Source organism: Ambystoma mexicanum, chromosome 9, assembly GCF_040938575.1.
Source record: "Ambystoma mexicanum isolate Mex_15411 chromosome 9, UKY_AmexF1_1, whole genome shotgun sequence".
NCBI lineage: Eukaryota > Metazoa > Chordata > Amphibia > Caudata > Ambystomatidae > Ambystoma > Ambystoma mexicanum.
Window position 1 is genome coordinate 561,881,604 of NC_090931.1, and position 15,760 is coordinate 561,897,363.

General features: G+C 47.5%; 12 non-coding genes and 3 pseudogenes across 12 annotated transcripts; all 15 read left to right on the forward strand.

Moving 5' to 3' along the window:
• Nucleotides 1-520: 520 nt before the first annotated feature.
• Nucleotides 521-673, forward strand: LOC138490534 (small nucleolar RNA U3; annotated as a pseudogene).
• An 828-nt stretch (nt 674-1,501) lies between these two features.
• LOC138489939 (small nucleolar RNA U3) lies at nt 1,502-1,719 on the forward strand. The gene has a single exon (XR_011275027.1). It is a non-coding gene; the product is annotated as a small nucleolar RNA U3 (small nucleolar RNA).
• Nucleotides 1,720-2,554: 835 nt separating this feature from the next.
• Nucleotides 2,555-2,772, forward strand: LOC138490232 (small nucleolar RNA U3). The gene has a single exon (XR_011275281.1). It is a non-coding gene; the product is annotated as a small nucleolar RNA U3 (small nucleolar RNA).
• Nucleotides 2,773-3,596: 824 nt separating this feature from the next.
• On the forward strand, nt 3,597-3,791 carry LOC138490497 (small nucleolar RNA U3; annotated as a pseudogene).
• An 824-nt stretch (nt 3,792-4,615) lies between these two features.
• On the forward strand, nt 4,616-4,768 carry LOC138490535 (small nucleolar RNA U3; annotated as a pseudogene).
• Nucleotides 4,769-5,596: 828 nt separating this feature from the next.
• On the forward strand, nt 5,597-5,814 carry LOC138489940 (small nucleolar RNA U3). The gene has a single exon (XR_011275028.1). It is a non-coding gene; the product is annotated as a small nucleolar RNA U3 (small nucleolar RNA).
• Nucleotides 5,815-6,649: 835 nt separating this feature from the next.
• LOC138490233 (small nucleolar RNA U3) lies at nt 6,650-6,867 on the forward strand. Its single transcript, XR_011275282.1, has one exon. It is a non-coding gene; the product is annotated as a small nucleolar RNA U3 (small nucleolar RNA).
• An 824-nt stretch (nt 6,868-7,691) lies between these two features.
• On the forward strand, nt 7,692-7,909 carry LOC138489941 (small nucleolar RNA U3). The gene has a single exon (XR_011275029.1). It is a non-coding gene; the product is annotated as a small nucleolar RNA U3 (small nucleolar RNA).
• Nucleotides 7,910-8,732: 823 nt separating this feature from the next.
• LOC138489942 (small nucleolar RNA U3) lies at nt 8,733-8,950 on the forward strand. The gene has a single exon (XR_011275030.1). It is a non-coding gene; the product is annotated as a small nucleolar RNA U3 (small nucleolar RNA).
• Nucleotides 8,951-9,785: 835 nt separating this feature from the next.
• Nucleotides 9,786-10,003, forward strand: LOC138490291 (small nucleolar RNA U3). Its single transcript, XR_011275334.1, has one exon. It is a non-coding gene; the product is annotated as a small nucleolar RNA U3 (small nucleolar RNA).
• Nucleotides 10,004-10,838: 835 nt separating this feature from the next.
• LOC138489944 (small nucleolar RNA U3) lies at nt 10,839-11,056 on the forward strand. Its single transcript, XR_011275031.1, has one exon. It is a non-coding gene; the product is annotated as a small nucleolar RNA U3 (small nucleolar RNA).
• Nucleotides 11,057-11,879: 823 nt separating this feature from the next.
• LOC138490447 (small nucleolar RNA U3) lies at nt 11,880-12,098 on the forward strand. Its single transcript, XR_011275474.1, has one exon. It is a non-coding gene; the product is annotated as a small nucleolar RNA U3 (small nucleolar RNA).
• An 824-nt stretch (nt 12,099-12,922) lies between these two features.
• LOC138490684 (small nucleolar RNA U3) lies at nt 12,923-13,140 on the forward strand. Its single transcript, XR_011275602.1, has one exon. It is a non-coding gene; the product is annotated as a small nucleolar RNA U3 (small nucleolar RNA).
• Nucleotides 13,141-13,963: 823 nt separating this feature from the next.
• LOC138489945 (small nucleolar RNA U3) lies at nt 13,964-14,181 on the forward strand. Its single transcript, XR_011275032.1, has one exon. It is a non-coding gene; the product is annotated as a small nucleolar RNA U3 (small nucleolar RNA).
• An 835-nt stretch (nt 14,182-15,016) lies between these two features.
• LOC138489946 (small nucleolar RNA U3) lies at nt 15,017-15,234 on the forward strand. Its single transcript, XR_011275033.1, has one exon. It is a non-coding gene; the product is annotated as a small nucleolar RNA U3 (small nucleolar RNA).
• Nucleotides 15,235-15,760: the final 526 nt, after the last annotated feature.

A 15,760-nucleotide genomic window follows, 5' to 3' on the forward strand; every position in this document is an offset into this window, starting at 1 on the left:
ACACTGTACTGCCTTTGAATCTGCCTATTCAGCTGGGTACTTTTCAGGTCCGACTCAAATGCTTGTCTGGCCAATGCGCGCAATACCCTTCCATCACATGCATTACGTTCTCATAAAAGTCACACCGCCATTGTTCACGTTGCCTCCCACTTATGCTTGCTCGAATTCCACTGCAAAGCTTCCCAGATATTGAATAACACTCATTGCCATCGTAATATGGCCACTCTGTTTACTGAGGCCAGCCTTGGCTGGGCCATGGGAGCCCCTTGTCTCTGTCATCCACACTGACGAATTTTATTGGCTGCTGGTCTTCAATATGTAAATTTACAAAGTACAGGCATTTTTGTCATCTTTTGCCAACGCTATGGATAGGAAATGTTTTCTATGGTGTTGCGGGAAAGGTTTTCCTATGCAGAAATGGAGGGGCTTTTTGTTGCATTTGGGACGATAGACGCTTTCCCACCCTAAGTGAGATGGGTGGCAGCTTCTTCCACCTGCCTGGGCTGCCCTTTGTGCTATTAAGACTATACTTTCAGGGATCATTTCTATAGTTCTTGTTCTCTTCTGAGCGTGAAGCAAGTGGACAGTGTTGCATTTATGCAGCTGCTGTCTGCTATTGATGACCGTTCCTCTCTCCCTTTCAGGAGGGTTGGAGGAAGGGAACACAAACTGAGTGGTTAGCTGCTTATTATTCTGGTGAAAAATAGAGACAGCTCCCCTGTTCTTAGGGTTGCTTGGTGTCTGTGCTGTCGATTATGTGGGTTCTGATTTGTTAGCTGTGCAAATCTCCACATGGACCAAACACCTTGCGTCGCCCCGGTAAACACAATTGCCGTGGGCCCTTTTGTGCGCTGCCCTGGGGGACCCAAGCGACAAGTTCCGGCTGTTGCATGCTGGCCTACTTCCATTTCACAAAGGTTAAGCCATTCTGATTTGCCACTGTTTTTCATCTGGCGCAATCCTCGTGCTTCTGTGAAAACAACACTGTACTGCCTTTGAATCTGCCTATTCAGCTGGGTACTTTTCAGGTCCGACTCAAATGCTTGTCTGGCCAATGCGCGCAATACCCTTCCATCACATGCATTACGTTCTCATAAAAGTCACACCGCCATTGTTCACGTTGCCTCCCACTTATGCTTGCTCGAATTCCACTGCAAAGCTTCCCAGATATTGAATAACACTCATTGCCATCGTAATATGGCCACTCTGTTTACTGAGGCCAGCCTTGGCTGGGCCATGGGAGCCCCTTGTCTCTGTCATCCACACTGACGAATTTTATTGGCTGCTGGTCTTCAATATGTAAATTTACAAAGTACAGGCATTTTTGTCATCTTTTGCCAACGCTATGGATAGGAAATGTTTTCTATGGTGTTGCGGGAAAGGTTTTCCTATGCAGAAATGGAGGGGCTTTTTGTTGCCTTTGGGACGATAGACGCTTTCCCACCCTAAGTGAGATGGGTGGCAGCTTCTTCCACCTGCCTGGGCTGCCCTTTGTGCTATTAAGACTATACTTTCAGGGATCATTTCTATAGTTCTTAACTGAGGAAATGTGTTCGAAAGTGTCTGGTCTTCGCTAACCACGAGGAAGAGTTGAAGTGTTCTCTTCTGAGCGTGAAGCAAGTGGACAGTGTTGCATTTATGCAGCTGCTGTCTGCTATTGATGACCGTTCCTCTCTCCCTTTCAGGAGGGTTGGAGGAAGGGAACACAAACTGAGTGGTTAGCTGCTTATTATTCTGGTGAAAAATAGAGACAGCTCCCCTGTTCTTAGGGTTGCTTGGTGTCTGTGCTGTCGATTATGTGGGTTCTGATTTGTTAGCTGTGCAAATCTCCACATGGACCAAACACCTTGTGTCGCCCCGGTAAACACAATTGGCCGTGGGCCCTTTTGTGCGCTGCCCTGGGGGACCCAAGCGACAAGTTCCGGCTGTTGCATGCTGGCCTACTTCCATTTCACAAAGGTTAAGCCATTCTGATTTGCCACTGTTTTCCATCTGGCGCAATCCTCGTGCTTCTGTGAAAACAACACTGTACTGCCCTTTTGGGGGATTTGAATCTGCCTATTCAGCTGGGTACTTTTCAGGTCCGACTCAAATGCTTGTCTGGCCAATGCGCGCAATACCCTTCCATCACATGCATTACGTTCTCATAAAAGTCACACCGCCATTGTTCACGTTGCCTCCCACTTATGCTTGCTCGAATTCCACTGCAAAGCTTCCCAGATATTGAATAACACTCATTGCCATCGTAATATGGCCACTCTGTTTACTGAGGCCAGCCTTGGCTGGGCCATGGGAGCCCCTTGTCTCTGTCATCCACACTGACGAATTTTATTGGCTGCTGGTCTTCAATATGTAAATTTACAAAGTACAGGCATTTTTGTCATCTTTTGCCAACGCTATGGATAGGAAATGTTTTCTATGGTGTTGCGGGAAAGGTTTTCCTATGCAGAAATGGAGGGGCTTTTTGTTGCCTTTGGGACGATAGACGCTTTCACACCCTAAGTGAGATGGGTGGCAGCTTCTTCCACCTGCCTGGGCTGCCCTTTGTGCTATTAAGACTATACTTTCAGGGATCATTTCTATAGTTCTTAACTGAGGAAATGTGTTCGAAAGTGTCTGGTCTTCGCTAACCACGAGGAAGAGTTGAAGTGTTCTCTTCTGAGCGTGAAGCAAGTGGGCAGTGTTGCATTTATGCAGCTGCTGTCTGCTATTGATGACCGTTCCTCTCTCCCTTTCAGGAGGGTTGGAGGAAGGGAACACAAACTGAGTGGTTAGCTGCTTATTATTCTGGTGAAAAATAGAGACAGCTCCCCTGTTCTTAGGGTTGCTTGGTGTCTGTGCTGTCGATTATGTGGGTTCTGATTTGTTAGCTGTGCAAATCTCCACATGGACCAAACACCTTGCGTCGCCCCGGTAAACACAATTGGCCATGGGCCCTTTTGTGCGCTGCCCTGGGGGACCCAAGCGACAAGTTCCGGCTGTTGCATGCTGGCCTACTTCCATTTCACAAAGGTTAAGCCATTCTGATTTGCCACTGTTTTCCATCTGGCGCAATCCTCGTGCTTCTGTGAAAACAACACTGTACTGCCTTTGAATCTGCCTATTCAGCTGGGTACTTTTCAGGTCCGACTCAAATGCTTGTCTGGCCAATGCGCGCAATACCCTTCCATCACATGCATTACGTTCTCATAAAAGTCACACCGCCATTGTTCACGTTGCCTCCCACTTATGCTTGCTCGAATTCCACTGCAAAGCTTCCCAGATATTGAATAACACTCATTGCCATCGTAATATGGCCACTCTGTTTACTGAGGCCAGCCTTGGCTGGGCCATGGGAGCCCCTTGTCTCTGTCATCCACACTGACGAATTTTATTGGCTGCTGGTCTTCAATATGTAAATTTACAAAGTACAGGCATTTTTGTCATCTTTTGCCAACGCTATGGATAGGAAATGTTTTCTATGGTGTTGCGGGAAAGGTTTTCCTATGCAGAAATGGAGGGGCTTTTTGTTGCCTTTGGGACGATAGACGCTTTCCCACCCTAAGTGAGATGGGTGGCAGCTTCTTCCACCTGCCTGGGCTGCCCTTTGTGCTATTAAGACTATACTTTCAGGGATCATTTCTATAGTTCTTAACTGAGGAAATGTGTTCGAAAGTGTCTGGTCTTCGCTAACCACGGTGAGCGTGAAGCAAGTGGACAGTGTTGCATTTATGCAGCTGCTGTCTGCTATTGATGACCGTTCCTCTCTCCCTTTCAGGAGGGTTGGAGGAAGGGAACACAAACTGAGTGGTTAGCTGCTTATTATTCTGGTGAAAAATAGAGACAGCTCCCCTGTTCTTAGGGTTGCTTGGTGTCTGTGCTGTCGATTATGTGGGTTCTGATTTGTTAGCTGTGCAAATCTCCACATGGACCAAACACCTTGCGTCGCCCCGGTAAACACAATTGGCCATGGGCCCTTTTGTGCGCTGCCCTGGGGGACCCAAGCGACAAGTTCTGGCTGTTGCATGCTGGCCTACTTCCATTTCACAAAGGTTAAGCCATTCTGATTTGCCACTGTTTTCCATCTGGCGCAATCCTCGTGCTTCTGTGAAAACAACACTGTACTGCCTTTGAATCTGCCTATTCAGCTGGGTACTTTTCAGGTCCGACTCAAATGCTTGTCTGGCCAATGCGCGCAATACCCTTCCATCACATGCATTACGTTCTCATAAAAGTCACACCGCCATTGTTCACGTTGCCTCCCACTTATGCTTGCTCGAATTCCACTGCAAAGCTTCCCAGATATTGAATAACACTCATTGCCATCGTAATATGGCCACTCTGTTTACTGAGGCCAGCCTTGGCTGGGCCATGGGAGCCCCTTGTCTCTGTCATCCACACTGACGAATTTTATTGGCTGCTGGTCTTCAATATGTAAATTTACAAAGTACAGGCATTTTTGTCATCTTTTGCCAACGCTATGGATAGGAAATGTTTTCTATGGTGTTGCGGGAAAGGTTTTCCTATGCAGAAATGGAGGGGCTTTTTGTTGCATTTGGGACGATAGACGCTTTCCCACCCTAAGTGAGATGGGTGGCAGCTTCTTCCACCTGCCTGGGCTGCCCTTTGTGCTATTAAGACTATACTTTCAGGGATCATTTCTATAGTTCTTGTTCTCTTCTGAGCGTGAAGCAAGTGGACAGTGTTGCATTTATGCAGCTGCTGTCTGCTATTGATGACCGTTCCTCTCTCCCTTTCAGGAGGGTTGGAGGAAGGGAACACAAACTGAGTGGTTAGCTGCTTATTATTCTGGTGAAAAATAGAGACAGCTCCCCTGTTCTTAGGGTTGCTTGGTGTCTGTGCTGTCGATTATGTGGGTTCTGATTTGTTAGCTGTGCAAATCTCCACATGGACCAAACACCTTGCGTCGCCCCGGTAAACACAATTGCCGTGGGCCCTTTTGTGCGCTGCCCTGGGGGACCCAAGCGACAAGTTCCGGCTGTTGCATGCTGGCCTACTTCCATTTCACAAAGGTTAAGCCATTCTGATTTGCCACTGTTTTTCATCTGGCGCAATCCTCGTGCTTCTGTGAAAACAACACTGTACTGCCTTTGAATCTGCCTATTCAGCTGGGTACTTTTCAGGTCCGACTCAAATGCTTGTCTGGCCAATGCGCGCAATACCCTTCCATCACATGCATTACGTTCTCATAAAAGTCACACCGCCATTGTTCACGTTGCCTCCCACTTATGCTTGCTCGAATTCCACTGCAAAGCTTCCCAGATATTGAATAACACTCATTGCCATCGTAATATGGCCACTCTGTTTACTGAGGCCAGCCTTGGCTGGGCCATGGGAGCCCCTTGTCTCTGTCATCCACACTGACGAATTTTATTGGCTGCTGGTCTTCAATATGTAAATTTACAAAGTACAGGCATTTTTGTCATCTTTTGCCAACGCTATGGATAGGAAATGTTTTCTATGGTGTTGCGGGAAAGGTTTTCCTATGCAGAAATGGAGGGGCTTTTTGTTGCCTTTGGGACGATAGACGCTTTCCCACCCTAAGTGAGATGGGTGGCAGCTTCTTCCACCTGCCTGGGCTGCCCTTTGTGCTATTAAGACTATACTTTCAGGGATCATTTCTATAGTTCTTAACTGAGGAAATGTGTTCGAAAGTGTCTGGTCTTCGCTAACCACGAGGAAGAGTTGAAGTGTTCTCTTCTGAGCGTGAAGCAAGTGGACAGTGTTGCATTTATGCAGCTGCTGTCTGCTATTGATGACCGTTCCTCTCTCCCTTTCAGGAGGGTTGGAGGAAGGGAACACAAACTGAGTGGTTAGCTGCTTATTATTCTGGTGAAAAATAGAGACAGCTCCCCTGTTCTTAGGGTTGCTTGGTGTCTGTGCTGTCGATTATGTGGGTTCTGATTTGTTAGCTGTGCAAATCTCCACATGGACCAAACACCTTGTGTCGCCCCGGTAAACACAATTGGCCGTGGGCCCTTTTGTGCGCTGCCCTGGGGGACCCAAGCGACAAGTTCCGGCTGTTGCATGCTGGCCTACTTCCATTTCACAAAGGTTAAGCCATTCTGATTTGCCACTGTTTTCCATCTGGCGCAATCCTCGTGCTTCTGTGAAAACAACACTGTACTGCCCTTTTGGGGGATTTGAATCTGCCTATTCAGCTGGGTACTTTTCAGGTCCGACTCAAATGCTTGTCTGGCCAATGCGCGCAATACCCTTCCATCACATGCATTACGTTCTCATAAAAGTCACACCGCCATTGTTCACGTTGCCTCCCACTTATGCTTGCTCGAATTCCACTGCAAAGCTTCCCAGATATTGAATAACACTCATTGCCATCGTAATATGGCCACTCTGTTTACTGAGGCCAGCCTTGGCTGGGCCATGGGAGCCCCTTGTCTCTGTCATCCACACTGACGAATTTTATTGGCTGCTGGTCTTCAATATGTAAATTTACAAAGTACAGGCATTTTTGTCATCTTTTGCCAACGCTATGGATAGGAAATGTTTTCTATGGTGTTGCGGGAAAGGTTTTCCTATGCAGAAATGGAGGGGCTTTTTGTTGCCTTTGGGACGATAGACGCTTTCACACCCTAAGTGAGATGGGTGGCAGCTTCTTCCACCTGCCTGGGCTGCCCTTTGTGCTATTAAGACTATACTTTCAGGGATCATTTCTATAGTTCTTAACTGAGGAAATGTGTTCGAAAGTGTCTGGTCTTCGCTAACCACGAGGAAGAGTTGAAGTGTTCTCTTCTGAGCGTGAAGCAAGTGGGCAGTGTTGCATTTATGCAGCTGCTGTCTGCTATTGATGACCGTTCCTCTCTCCCTTTCAGGAGGGTTGGAGGAAGGGAACACAAACTGAGTGGTTAGCTGCTTATTATTCTGGTGAAAAATAGAGACAGCTCCCCTGTTCTTAGGGTTGCTTGGTGTCTGTGCTGTCGATTATGTGGGTTCTGATTTGTTAGCTGTGCAAATCTCCACATGGACCAAACACCTTGCGTCGCCCCGGTAAACACAATTGGCCATGGGCCCTTTTGTGCGCTGCCCTGGGGGACCCAAGCGACAAGTTCCGGCTGTTGCATGCTGGCCTACTTCCATTTCACAAAGGTTAAGCCATTCTGATTTGCCACTGTTTTCCATCTGGCGCAATCCTCGTGCTTCTGTGAAAACAACACTGTACTGCCTTTGAATCTGCCTATTCAGCTGGGTACTTTTCAGGTCCGACTCAAATGCTTGTCTGGCCAATGCGCGCAATACCCTTCCATCACATGCATTACGTTCTCATAAAAGTCACACCGCCATTGTTCACGTTGCCTCCCACTTATGCTTGCTCGAATTCCACTGCAAAGCTTCCCAGATATTGAATAACACTCATTGCCATCGTAATATGGCCACTCTGTTTACTGAGGCCAGCCTTGGCTGGGCCATGGGAGCCCCTTGTCTCTGTCATCCACACTGACGAATTTTATTGGCTGCTGGTCTTCAATATGTAAATTTACAAAGTACAGGCATTTTTGTCATCTTTTGCCAACGCTATGGATAGGAAATGTTTTCTATGGTGTTGCGGGAAAGGTTTTCCTATGCAGAAATGGAGGGGCTTTTTGTTGTATTTGGGACGATAGACGCTTTCCCACCCTAAGTGAGATGGGTGGCAGCTTCTTCCACCTGCCTGGGCTGCCCTTTGTGCTATTAAGACTATACTTTCAGGGATCATTTCTATAGTTCTTAACTGAGGAAATGTGTTCGAAAGTGTCTGGTCTTCGCTAACCACGAGGAAGAGTTGAAGTGTTCTCTTCTGAGCGTGAAGCAAGTGGACAGTGTTGCATTTATGCAGCTGCTGTCTGCTATTGATGACCGTTCCTCTCTCCCTTTCAGGAGGGTTGGAGGAAGGGAACACAAACTGAGTGGTTAGCTGCTTATTATTCTGGTGAAAAATAGAGACAGCTCCCCTGTTCTTAGGGTTGCTTGGTGTCTGTGCGGTCGATTATGTGGGTTCTGATTTGTTAGCTGTGCAAATCTCCACATGGACCAAACACCTTGCGTCGCCCCGGTAAACACAATTGCCGTGGGCCCTTTTGTGCGCTGCCCTGGGGGACCCAAGCGACAAGTTCCGGCTGTTGCATGCTGGCCTACTTCCATTTCACAAAGGTTAAGCCATTCTGATTTGCCACTGTTTTTCATCTGGCGCAATCCTCGTGCTTCTGTGAAAACAACACTGTACTGCCTTTGAATCTGCCTATTCAGCTGGGTACTTTTCAGGTCCGACTCAAATGCTTGTCTGGCCAATGCGCGCAATACCCTTCCATCACATGCATTACGTTCTCATAAAAGTCACACCGCCATTGTTCACGTTGCCTCCCACTTATGCTTGCTCGAATTCCACTGCAAAGCTTCCCAGATATTGAATAACACTCATTGCCATCGTAATATGGCCACTCTGTTTACTGAGGCCAGCCTTGGCTGGGCCATGGGAGCCCCTTGTCTCTGTCATCCACACTGACGAATTTTATTGGCTGCTGGTCTTCAATATGTAAATTTACAAAGTACAGGCATTTTTGTCATCTTTTGCCAACGCTATGGATAGGAAATGTTTTCTATGGTGTTGCGGGAAAGGTTTTCCTATGCAGAAATGGAGGGGCTTTTTGTTGCCTTTGGGACGATAGACGCTTTCCCACCCTAAGTGAGATGGGTGGCAGCTTCTTCCACCTGCCTGGGCTGCCCTTTGTGCTATTAAGACTATACTTTCAGGGATCATTTCTATAGTTCTTAACTGAGGAAATGTGTTCGAAAGTGTCTGGTCTTCGCTAACCACGAGGAAGAGTTGAAGTGTTCTCTTCTGAGCGTGAAGCAAGTGGACAGTGTTGCATTTATGCAGCTGCTGTCTGCTATTGATGACCGTTCCTCTCTCCCTTTCAGGAGGGTTGGAGGAAGGGAACACAAACTGAGTGGTTAGCTGCTTATTATTCTGGTGAAAAATAGAGACAGCTCCCCTGTTCTTAGGGTTGCTTGGTGTCTGTGCTGTCGATTATGTGGGTTCTGATTTGTTAGCTGTGCAAATCTCCACATGGACCAAACACCTTGTGTCGCCCCGGTAAACACAATTGGCCGTGGGCCCTTTTGTGCGCTGCCCTGGGGGACCCAAGCGACAAGTTCCGGCTGTTGCATGCTGGCCTACTTCCATTTCACAAAGGTTAAGCCATTCTGATTTGCCACTGTTTTCCATCTGGCGCAATCCTCGTGCTTCTGTGAAAACAACACTGTACTGCCCTTTTGGGGGATTTGAATCTGCCTATTCAGCTGGGTACTTTTCAGGTCCGACTCAAATGCTTGTCTGGCCAATGCGCGCAATACCCTTCCATCACATGCATTACGTTCTCATAAAAGTCACACTGCCATTGTTCACGTTGCCTCCCACTTATGCTTGCTCGAATTCCACTGCAAAGCTTCCCAGATATTGAATAACACTCATTGCCATCGTAATATGGCCACTCTGTTTACTGAGGCCAGCCTTGGCTGGGCCATGGGAGCCCCTTGTCTCTGTCATCCACACTGACGAATTTTATTGGCTGCTGGTCTTCAATATGTAAATTTACAAAGTACAGGCATTTTTGTCATCTTTTGCCAACGCTATGGAAAGGAAAGGTTTTCTATGGGGTTGCGGGAAAGGTTTTCCTATGCAGAAATGGAGGGGCTTTTTGTTGCCTTTGGGACGATAGACGCTTTCCCACCCTAAGTGAGATGGGTGGCAGCTTCTTCCACCTGCCTGGGCTGCCCTTTGTGCTATTAAGACTATACTTTCAGGGATCATTTCTATAGTTCTTAACTGAGGAAATGTGTTCGAAAGTGTCTGGTCTTCGCTAACCACGATGAAGAGTTGAAGTGTTCTCTTCTGAGCGTGAAGCAAGTGGACAGTATTGCATTTATGCAGCTGCTGTCTGCTATTGATGACCGTTCCTCTCTCCCTTTCAGGAGGGTTGGAGGAAGGGAACACAAACTGAGTGGTTAGCTGCTTATTATTCTGGTGAAAAATAGAGACAGCTCCCCTGTTCTTAGGGTTGCTTGGTGTCTGTGCTGTCGATTATGTGGGTTCTGATTTGTTAGCTGTGCAAATCTCCACATGGACCAAACACCTTGCGTCGCCCCGGTAAACACAATTGGCCGTGGGCCCTTTTGTGCGCTGCCCTGGGGGACCCAAGCGACAAGTTCCGGCTGTTGCATGCTGGCCTACTTCCATTTCACAAAGGTTAAGCCATTCTGATTTGCCACTGTTTTCCATCTGGCGCAATCCTCGTGCTTCTGTGAAAACAACACTGTACTGCCCCTTTGGGGGATTTGAATCTGCCTATTCAGCTGGGTACTTTTCAGGTCCGACTCAAATGCTTGTCTGGCCAATGCGCGCAATACCCTTCCATCACATGCATTACGTTCTCATAAAAGTCACACTGCCATTGTTCACGTTGCCTCCCACTTATGCTTGCTCGAATTCCACTGCAAAGCTTCCCAGATATTGAATAACACTCATTGCCATCGTAATATGGCCACTCTGTTTACTGAGGCCAGCCTTGGCTGGGCCATGGGAGCCCCTTGTCTCTGTCATCCACACTGACGAATTTTATTGGCTGCTGGTCTTCAATATGTAAATTTACAAAGTACAGGCATTTTTGTCATCTTTTGCCAACGCTATGGATAGGAAATGTTTTCTATGGTGTTGCGGGAAAGGTTTTCCTATGCAGAAATGGAGGGGCTTTTTGTTGCCTTTGGGACGATAGACGCTTTCCCACCCTAAGTGAGATGGGTGGCAGCTTCTTCCACCTGCCTGGGCTGCCCTTTGTGCTATTAAGACTATACTTTCAGGGATCATTTCTATAGTTCTTAACTGAGGAAATGTGTTCGAAAGTGTCTGGTCTTCGCTAACCACGAGGAAGAGTTGAAGTGTTCTCTTCTGAGCGTGAAGCAAGTGGACAGTGTTGCATTTATGCAGCTGCTGTCTGCTATTGATGACCGTTCCTCTCTCCCTTTCAGGAGGGTTGGAGGAAGGGAACACAAACTGAGTGGTTAGCTGCTTATTATTCTGGTGAAAAATAGAGACAGCTCCCCTGTTCTTAGGGTTGCTTGGTGTCTGTGCTGTCGATTATGTGGGTTCTGATTTGTTAGCTGTGCAAATCTCCACATGGACCAAACACCTTGCGTCGCCCCGGTAAACACAATTGCCGTGGGCCCTTTTGTGCGCTGCCCTGGGGGACCCAAGCGACAAGTTCCGGCTGTTGCATGCTGGCCTACTTCCATTTCACAAAGGTTAAGCCATTCTGATTTGCCACTGTTTTTCATCTGGCGCAATCCTCGTGCTTCTGTGAAAACAACACTGTACTGCCTTTGAATCTGCCTATTCAGCTGGGTACTTTTCAGGTCCGACTCAAATGCTTGTCTGGCCAATGCGCGCAATACCCTTCCATCACATGCATTACGTTCTCATAAAAGTCACACCGCCATTGTTCACGTTGCCTCCCACTTATGCTTGCTCGAATTCCACTGCAAAGCTTCCCAGATATTGAATAACACTCATTGCCATCGTAATATGGCCACTCTGTTTACTGAGGCCAGCCTTGGCTGGGCCATGGGAGCCCCTTGTCTCTGTCATCCACACTGACGAATTTTATTGGCTGCTGGTCTTCAATATGTAAATTTACAAAGTACAGGCATTTTTGTCATCTTTTGCCAACGCTATGGATAGGAAATGTTTTCTATGGTGTTGCGGGAAAGGTTTTCCTATGCAGAAATGGAGGGGCTTTTTGTTGCCTTTGGGACGATAGACGCTTTCCCACCCTAAGTGAGATGGGTGGCAGCTTCTTCCACCTGCCTGGGCTGCCCTTTGTGCTATTAAGACTATACTTTCAGGGATCATTTCTATAGTTCTTAACTGAGGAAATGTGTTCGAAAGTGTCTGGTCTTCGCTAACCACGAGGAAGAGTTGAACTGTTCTCTTCTGAGCGTGAAGCAAGTGGACAGTGTTGCATTTATGCAGCTGCTGTCTGCTATTGATGACCGTTCCTCTCTCCCTTTCAGGAGGGTTGGAGGAAGGGGAACACAAACTGAGTGGTTAGCTGCTTATTATTCTGGTGAAAAATAGAGACAGCTCCCCTGTTCTTAGGGTTGCTTGGTGTCTGTGCTGTCGATTATGTGGGTTCTGATTTGTTAGCTGTGCAAATCTCCACATGGACCAAACACCTTGCGTCGCCCCGGTAAACACAATTGGCCGTGGGCCCTTTTGTGCGCTGCCCTGGGGGACCCAAGCGACAAGTTCCGGCTGTTGCATGCTGGCCTACTTCCATTTCACAAAGGTTAAGCCATTCTGATTTGCCACTGTTTTTCATCTGGCGCAATCCTCGTGCTTCTGTGAAAACAACACTGTACTGCCTTTGAATCTGCCTATTCAGCTGGGTACTTTTCAGGTCCGACTCAAATGCTTGTCTGGCCAATGCGCGCAATACCCTTCCATCACATGCATTACGTTCTCATAAAAGTCACACCGCCATTGTTCACGTTGCCTCCCACTTATGCTTGCTCGAATTCCACTGCAAAGCTTCCCAGATATTGAATAACACTCATTGCCATCGTAATATGGCCACTCTGTTTACTGAGGCCAGCCTTGGCTGGGCCATGGGAGCCCCTTGTCTCTGTCATCCACACTGACGAATTTTATTGGCTGCTGGTCTTCAATATGTAAATTTACAAAGTACAGGCATTTTTGTCATCTTTTGCCAACGCTATGGATAGGAAATGTTTTCTATGGTGTTGCGGGAAAGGTTTTCCTATGCAGAAATGGAGGGGCTTTTTGTTGTATTTGGGACGATAGACGCTTTCCCACCCTAAGTGAGATGGGTGGCAGCTTCTTCCACCTGCCTGGGCTGCCCTTTGTGCTATTAAGACTATACTTTCAGGGATCATTTCTATAGTTCTTAACTGAGGAAATGTGTTCGAAAGTGTCTGGTCTTCGCTAACCACGAGGAAGAGTTGAAGTGTTCTCTTCTGAGCGTGAAGCAAGTGGACAGTGTTGCATTTATGCAACTGCTGTCTGCTATTGATGACCGTTCCTCTCTCCCTTTCAGGAGGGTTGGAGGAAGGGAACACAAACTGAGTGGTTAGCTGCTTATTATTCTGGTGAAAAATAGAGACAGCTCCCCTGTTCTTAGGGTTGCTTGGTGTCTGTGCGGTCGATTATGTGGGTTCTGATTTGTTAGCTGTGCAAATCTCCACATGGACCAAACACCTTGCGTCGCCCCGGTAAACACAATTGCCGTGGGCCCTTTTGTGCGCTGCCCTGGGGGACCCAAGCGACAAGTTCCGGCTGTTGCATGCTGGCCTACTTCCATTTCACAAAGGTTAAGCCATTCTGATTTGCCACTGTTTTTCATCTGGCGCAATCCTCGTGCTTCTGTGAAAACAACACTGTACTGCCTTTGAATCTGCCTATTCAGCTGGGTACTTTTCAGGTCCGACTCAAATGCTTGTCTGGCCAATGCGCGCAATACCCTTCCATCACATGCATTACGTTCTCATAAAAGTCACACCGCCATTGTTCACGTTGCCTCCCACTTATGCTTGCTCGAATTCCACTGCAAAGCTTCCCAGATATTGAATAACACTCATTGCCATCGTAATATGGCCACTCTGTTTACTGAGGCCAGCCTTGGCTGGGCCATGGGAGCCCCTTGTCTCTGTCATCCACACTGACGAATTTTATTGGCTGCTGGTCTTCAATATGTAAATTTACAAAGTACAGGCATTTTTGTCATCTTTTGCCAACGCTATGGATAGGAAATGTTTTCTATGGTGTTGCGGGAAAGGTTTTCCTATGCAGAAATGGAGGGGCTTTTTGTTGCCTTTGGGACGATAGACGCTTTCCCACCCTAAGTGAGATGGGTGGCAGCTTCTTCCACCTGCCTGGGCTGCCCTTTGTGCTATTAAGACTATACTTTCAGGGATCATTTCTATAGTTCTTAACTGAGGAAATGTGTTCGAAAGTGTCTGGTCTTCGCTAACCACGAGGAAGAGTTGAAGTGTTCTCTTCTGAGCGTGAAGCAAGTGGACAGTGTTGCATTTATGCAGCTGCTGTCTGCTATTGATGACCGTTCCTCTCTCCCTTTCAGGAGGGTTGGAGGAAGGGAACACAAACTGAGTGGTTAGCTGCTTATTATTCTGGTGAAAAATAGAGACAGCTCCCCTGTTCTTAGGGTTGCTTGGTGTCTGTGCTGTCGATTATGTGGGTTCTGATTTGTTAGCTGTGCAAATCTCCACATGGACCAAACACCTTGTGTCGCCCCGGTAAACACAATTGGCCGTGGGCCCTTTTGTGCGCTGCCCTGGGGGACCCAAGCGACAAGTTCCGGCTGTTGCATGCTGGCCTACTTCCATTTCACAAAGGTTAAGCCATTCTGATTTGCCACTGTTTTCCATCTGGCGCAATCCTCGTGCTTCTGTGAAAACAACACTGTACTGCCCTTTTGGGGGATTTGAATCTGCCTATTCAGCTGGGTACTTTTCAGGTCCGACTCAAATGCTTGTCTGGCCAATGCGCGCAATACCCTTCCATCACATGCATTACGTTCTCATAAAAGTCACACCGCCATTGTTCACGTTGCCTCCCACTTATGCTTGCTCGAATTCCACTGCAAAGCTTCCCAGATATTGAATAACACTCATTGCCATCGTAATATGGCCACTCTGTTTACTGAGGCCAGCCTTGGCTGGGCCATGGGAGCCCCTTGTCTCTGTCATCCACACTGACGAATTTTATTGGCTGCTGGTCTTCAATATGTAAATTTACAAAGTACAGGCATTTTTGTCATCTTTTGCCAACGCTATGGATAGGAAATGTTTTCTATGGTGTTGCGGGAAAGGTTTTCCTATGCAGAAATGGAGGGGCTTTTTGTTGCCTTTGGGACGATAGACGCTTTCACACCCTAAGTGAGATGGGTGGCAGCTTCTTCCACCTGCCTGGGCTGCCCTTTGTGCTATTAAGACTATACTTTCAGGGATCATTTCTATAGTTCTTAACTGAGGAAATGTGTTCGAAAGTGTCTGGTCTTCGCTAACCACGAGGAAGAGTTGAAGTGTTCTCTTCTGAGCGTGAAGCAAGTGGACAGTGTTGCATTTATGCAGCTGCTGTCTGCTATTGATGACCGTTCCTCTCTCCCTTTCAGGAGGGTTGGAGGAAGGGAACACAAACTGAGTGGTTAGCTGCTTATTATTCTGGTGAAAAATAGAGACAGCTCCCCTGTTCTTAGGGTTGCTTGGTGTCTGTGCTGTCGATTATGTGGGTTCTGATTTGTTAGCTGTGCAAATCTCCACATGGACCAAACACCTTGCGTCGCCCCGGTAAACACAATTGGCCGTGGGCCCTTTTGTGCGCTGCCCTGGGGGACCCAAGCGACAAGTTCCGGCTGTTGCATGCTGGCCTACTTCCATTTCACAAAGGTTAAGCCATTCTGATTTGCCACTGTTTTCCATCTGGCGCAATCCTCGTGCTTCTGTGAAAACAACACTGTACTGCCCCTTTGGGGGATTTGAATCTGCCTATTCAGCTGGGTACTTTTCAGGTCCGACTCAAATGCTTGTCTGGCCAATGCGCGCAATACCCTTCCATCACATGCATTACGTTCTCATAAAAGTCACACCGCCATTGTTCACGTTGCCTCCCACTTATGCTTGCTCGAATTCCACTGCAAAGCTTCCCAGATATTGAATAACACTCATTGCCATC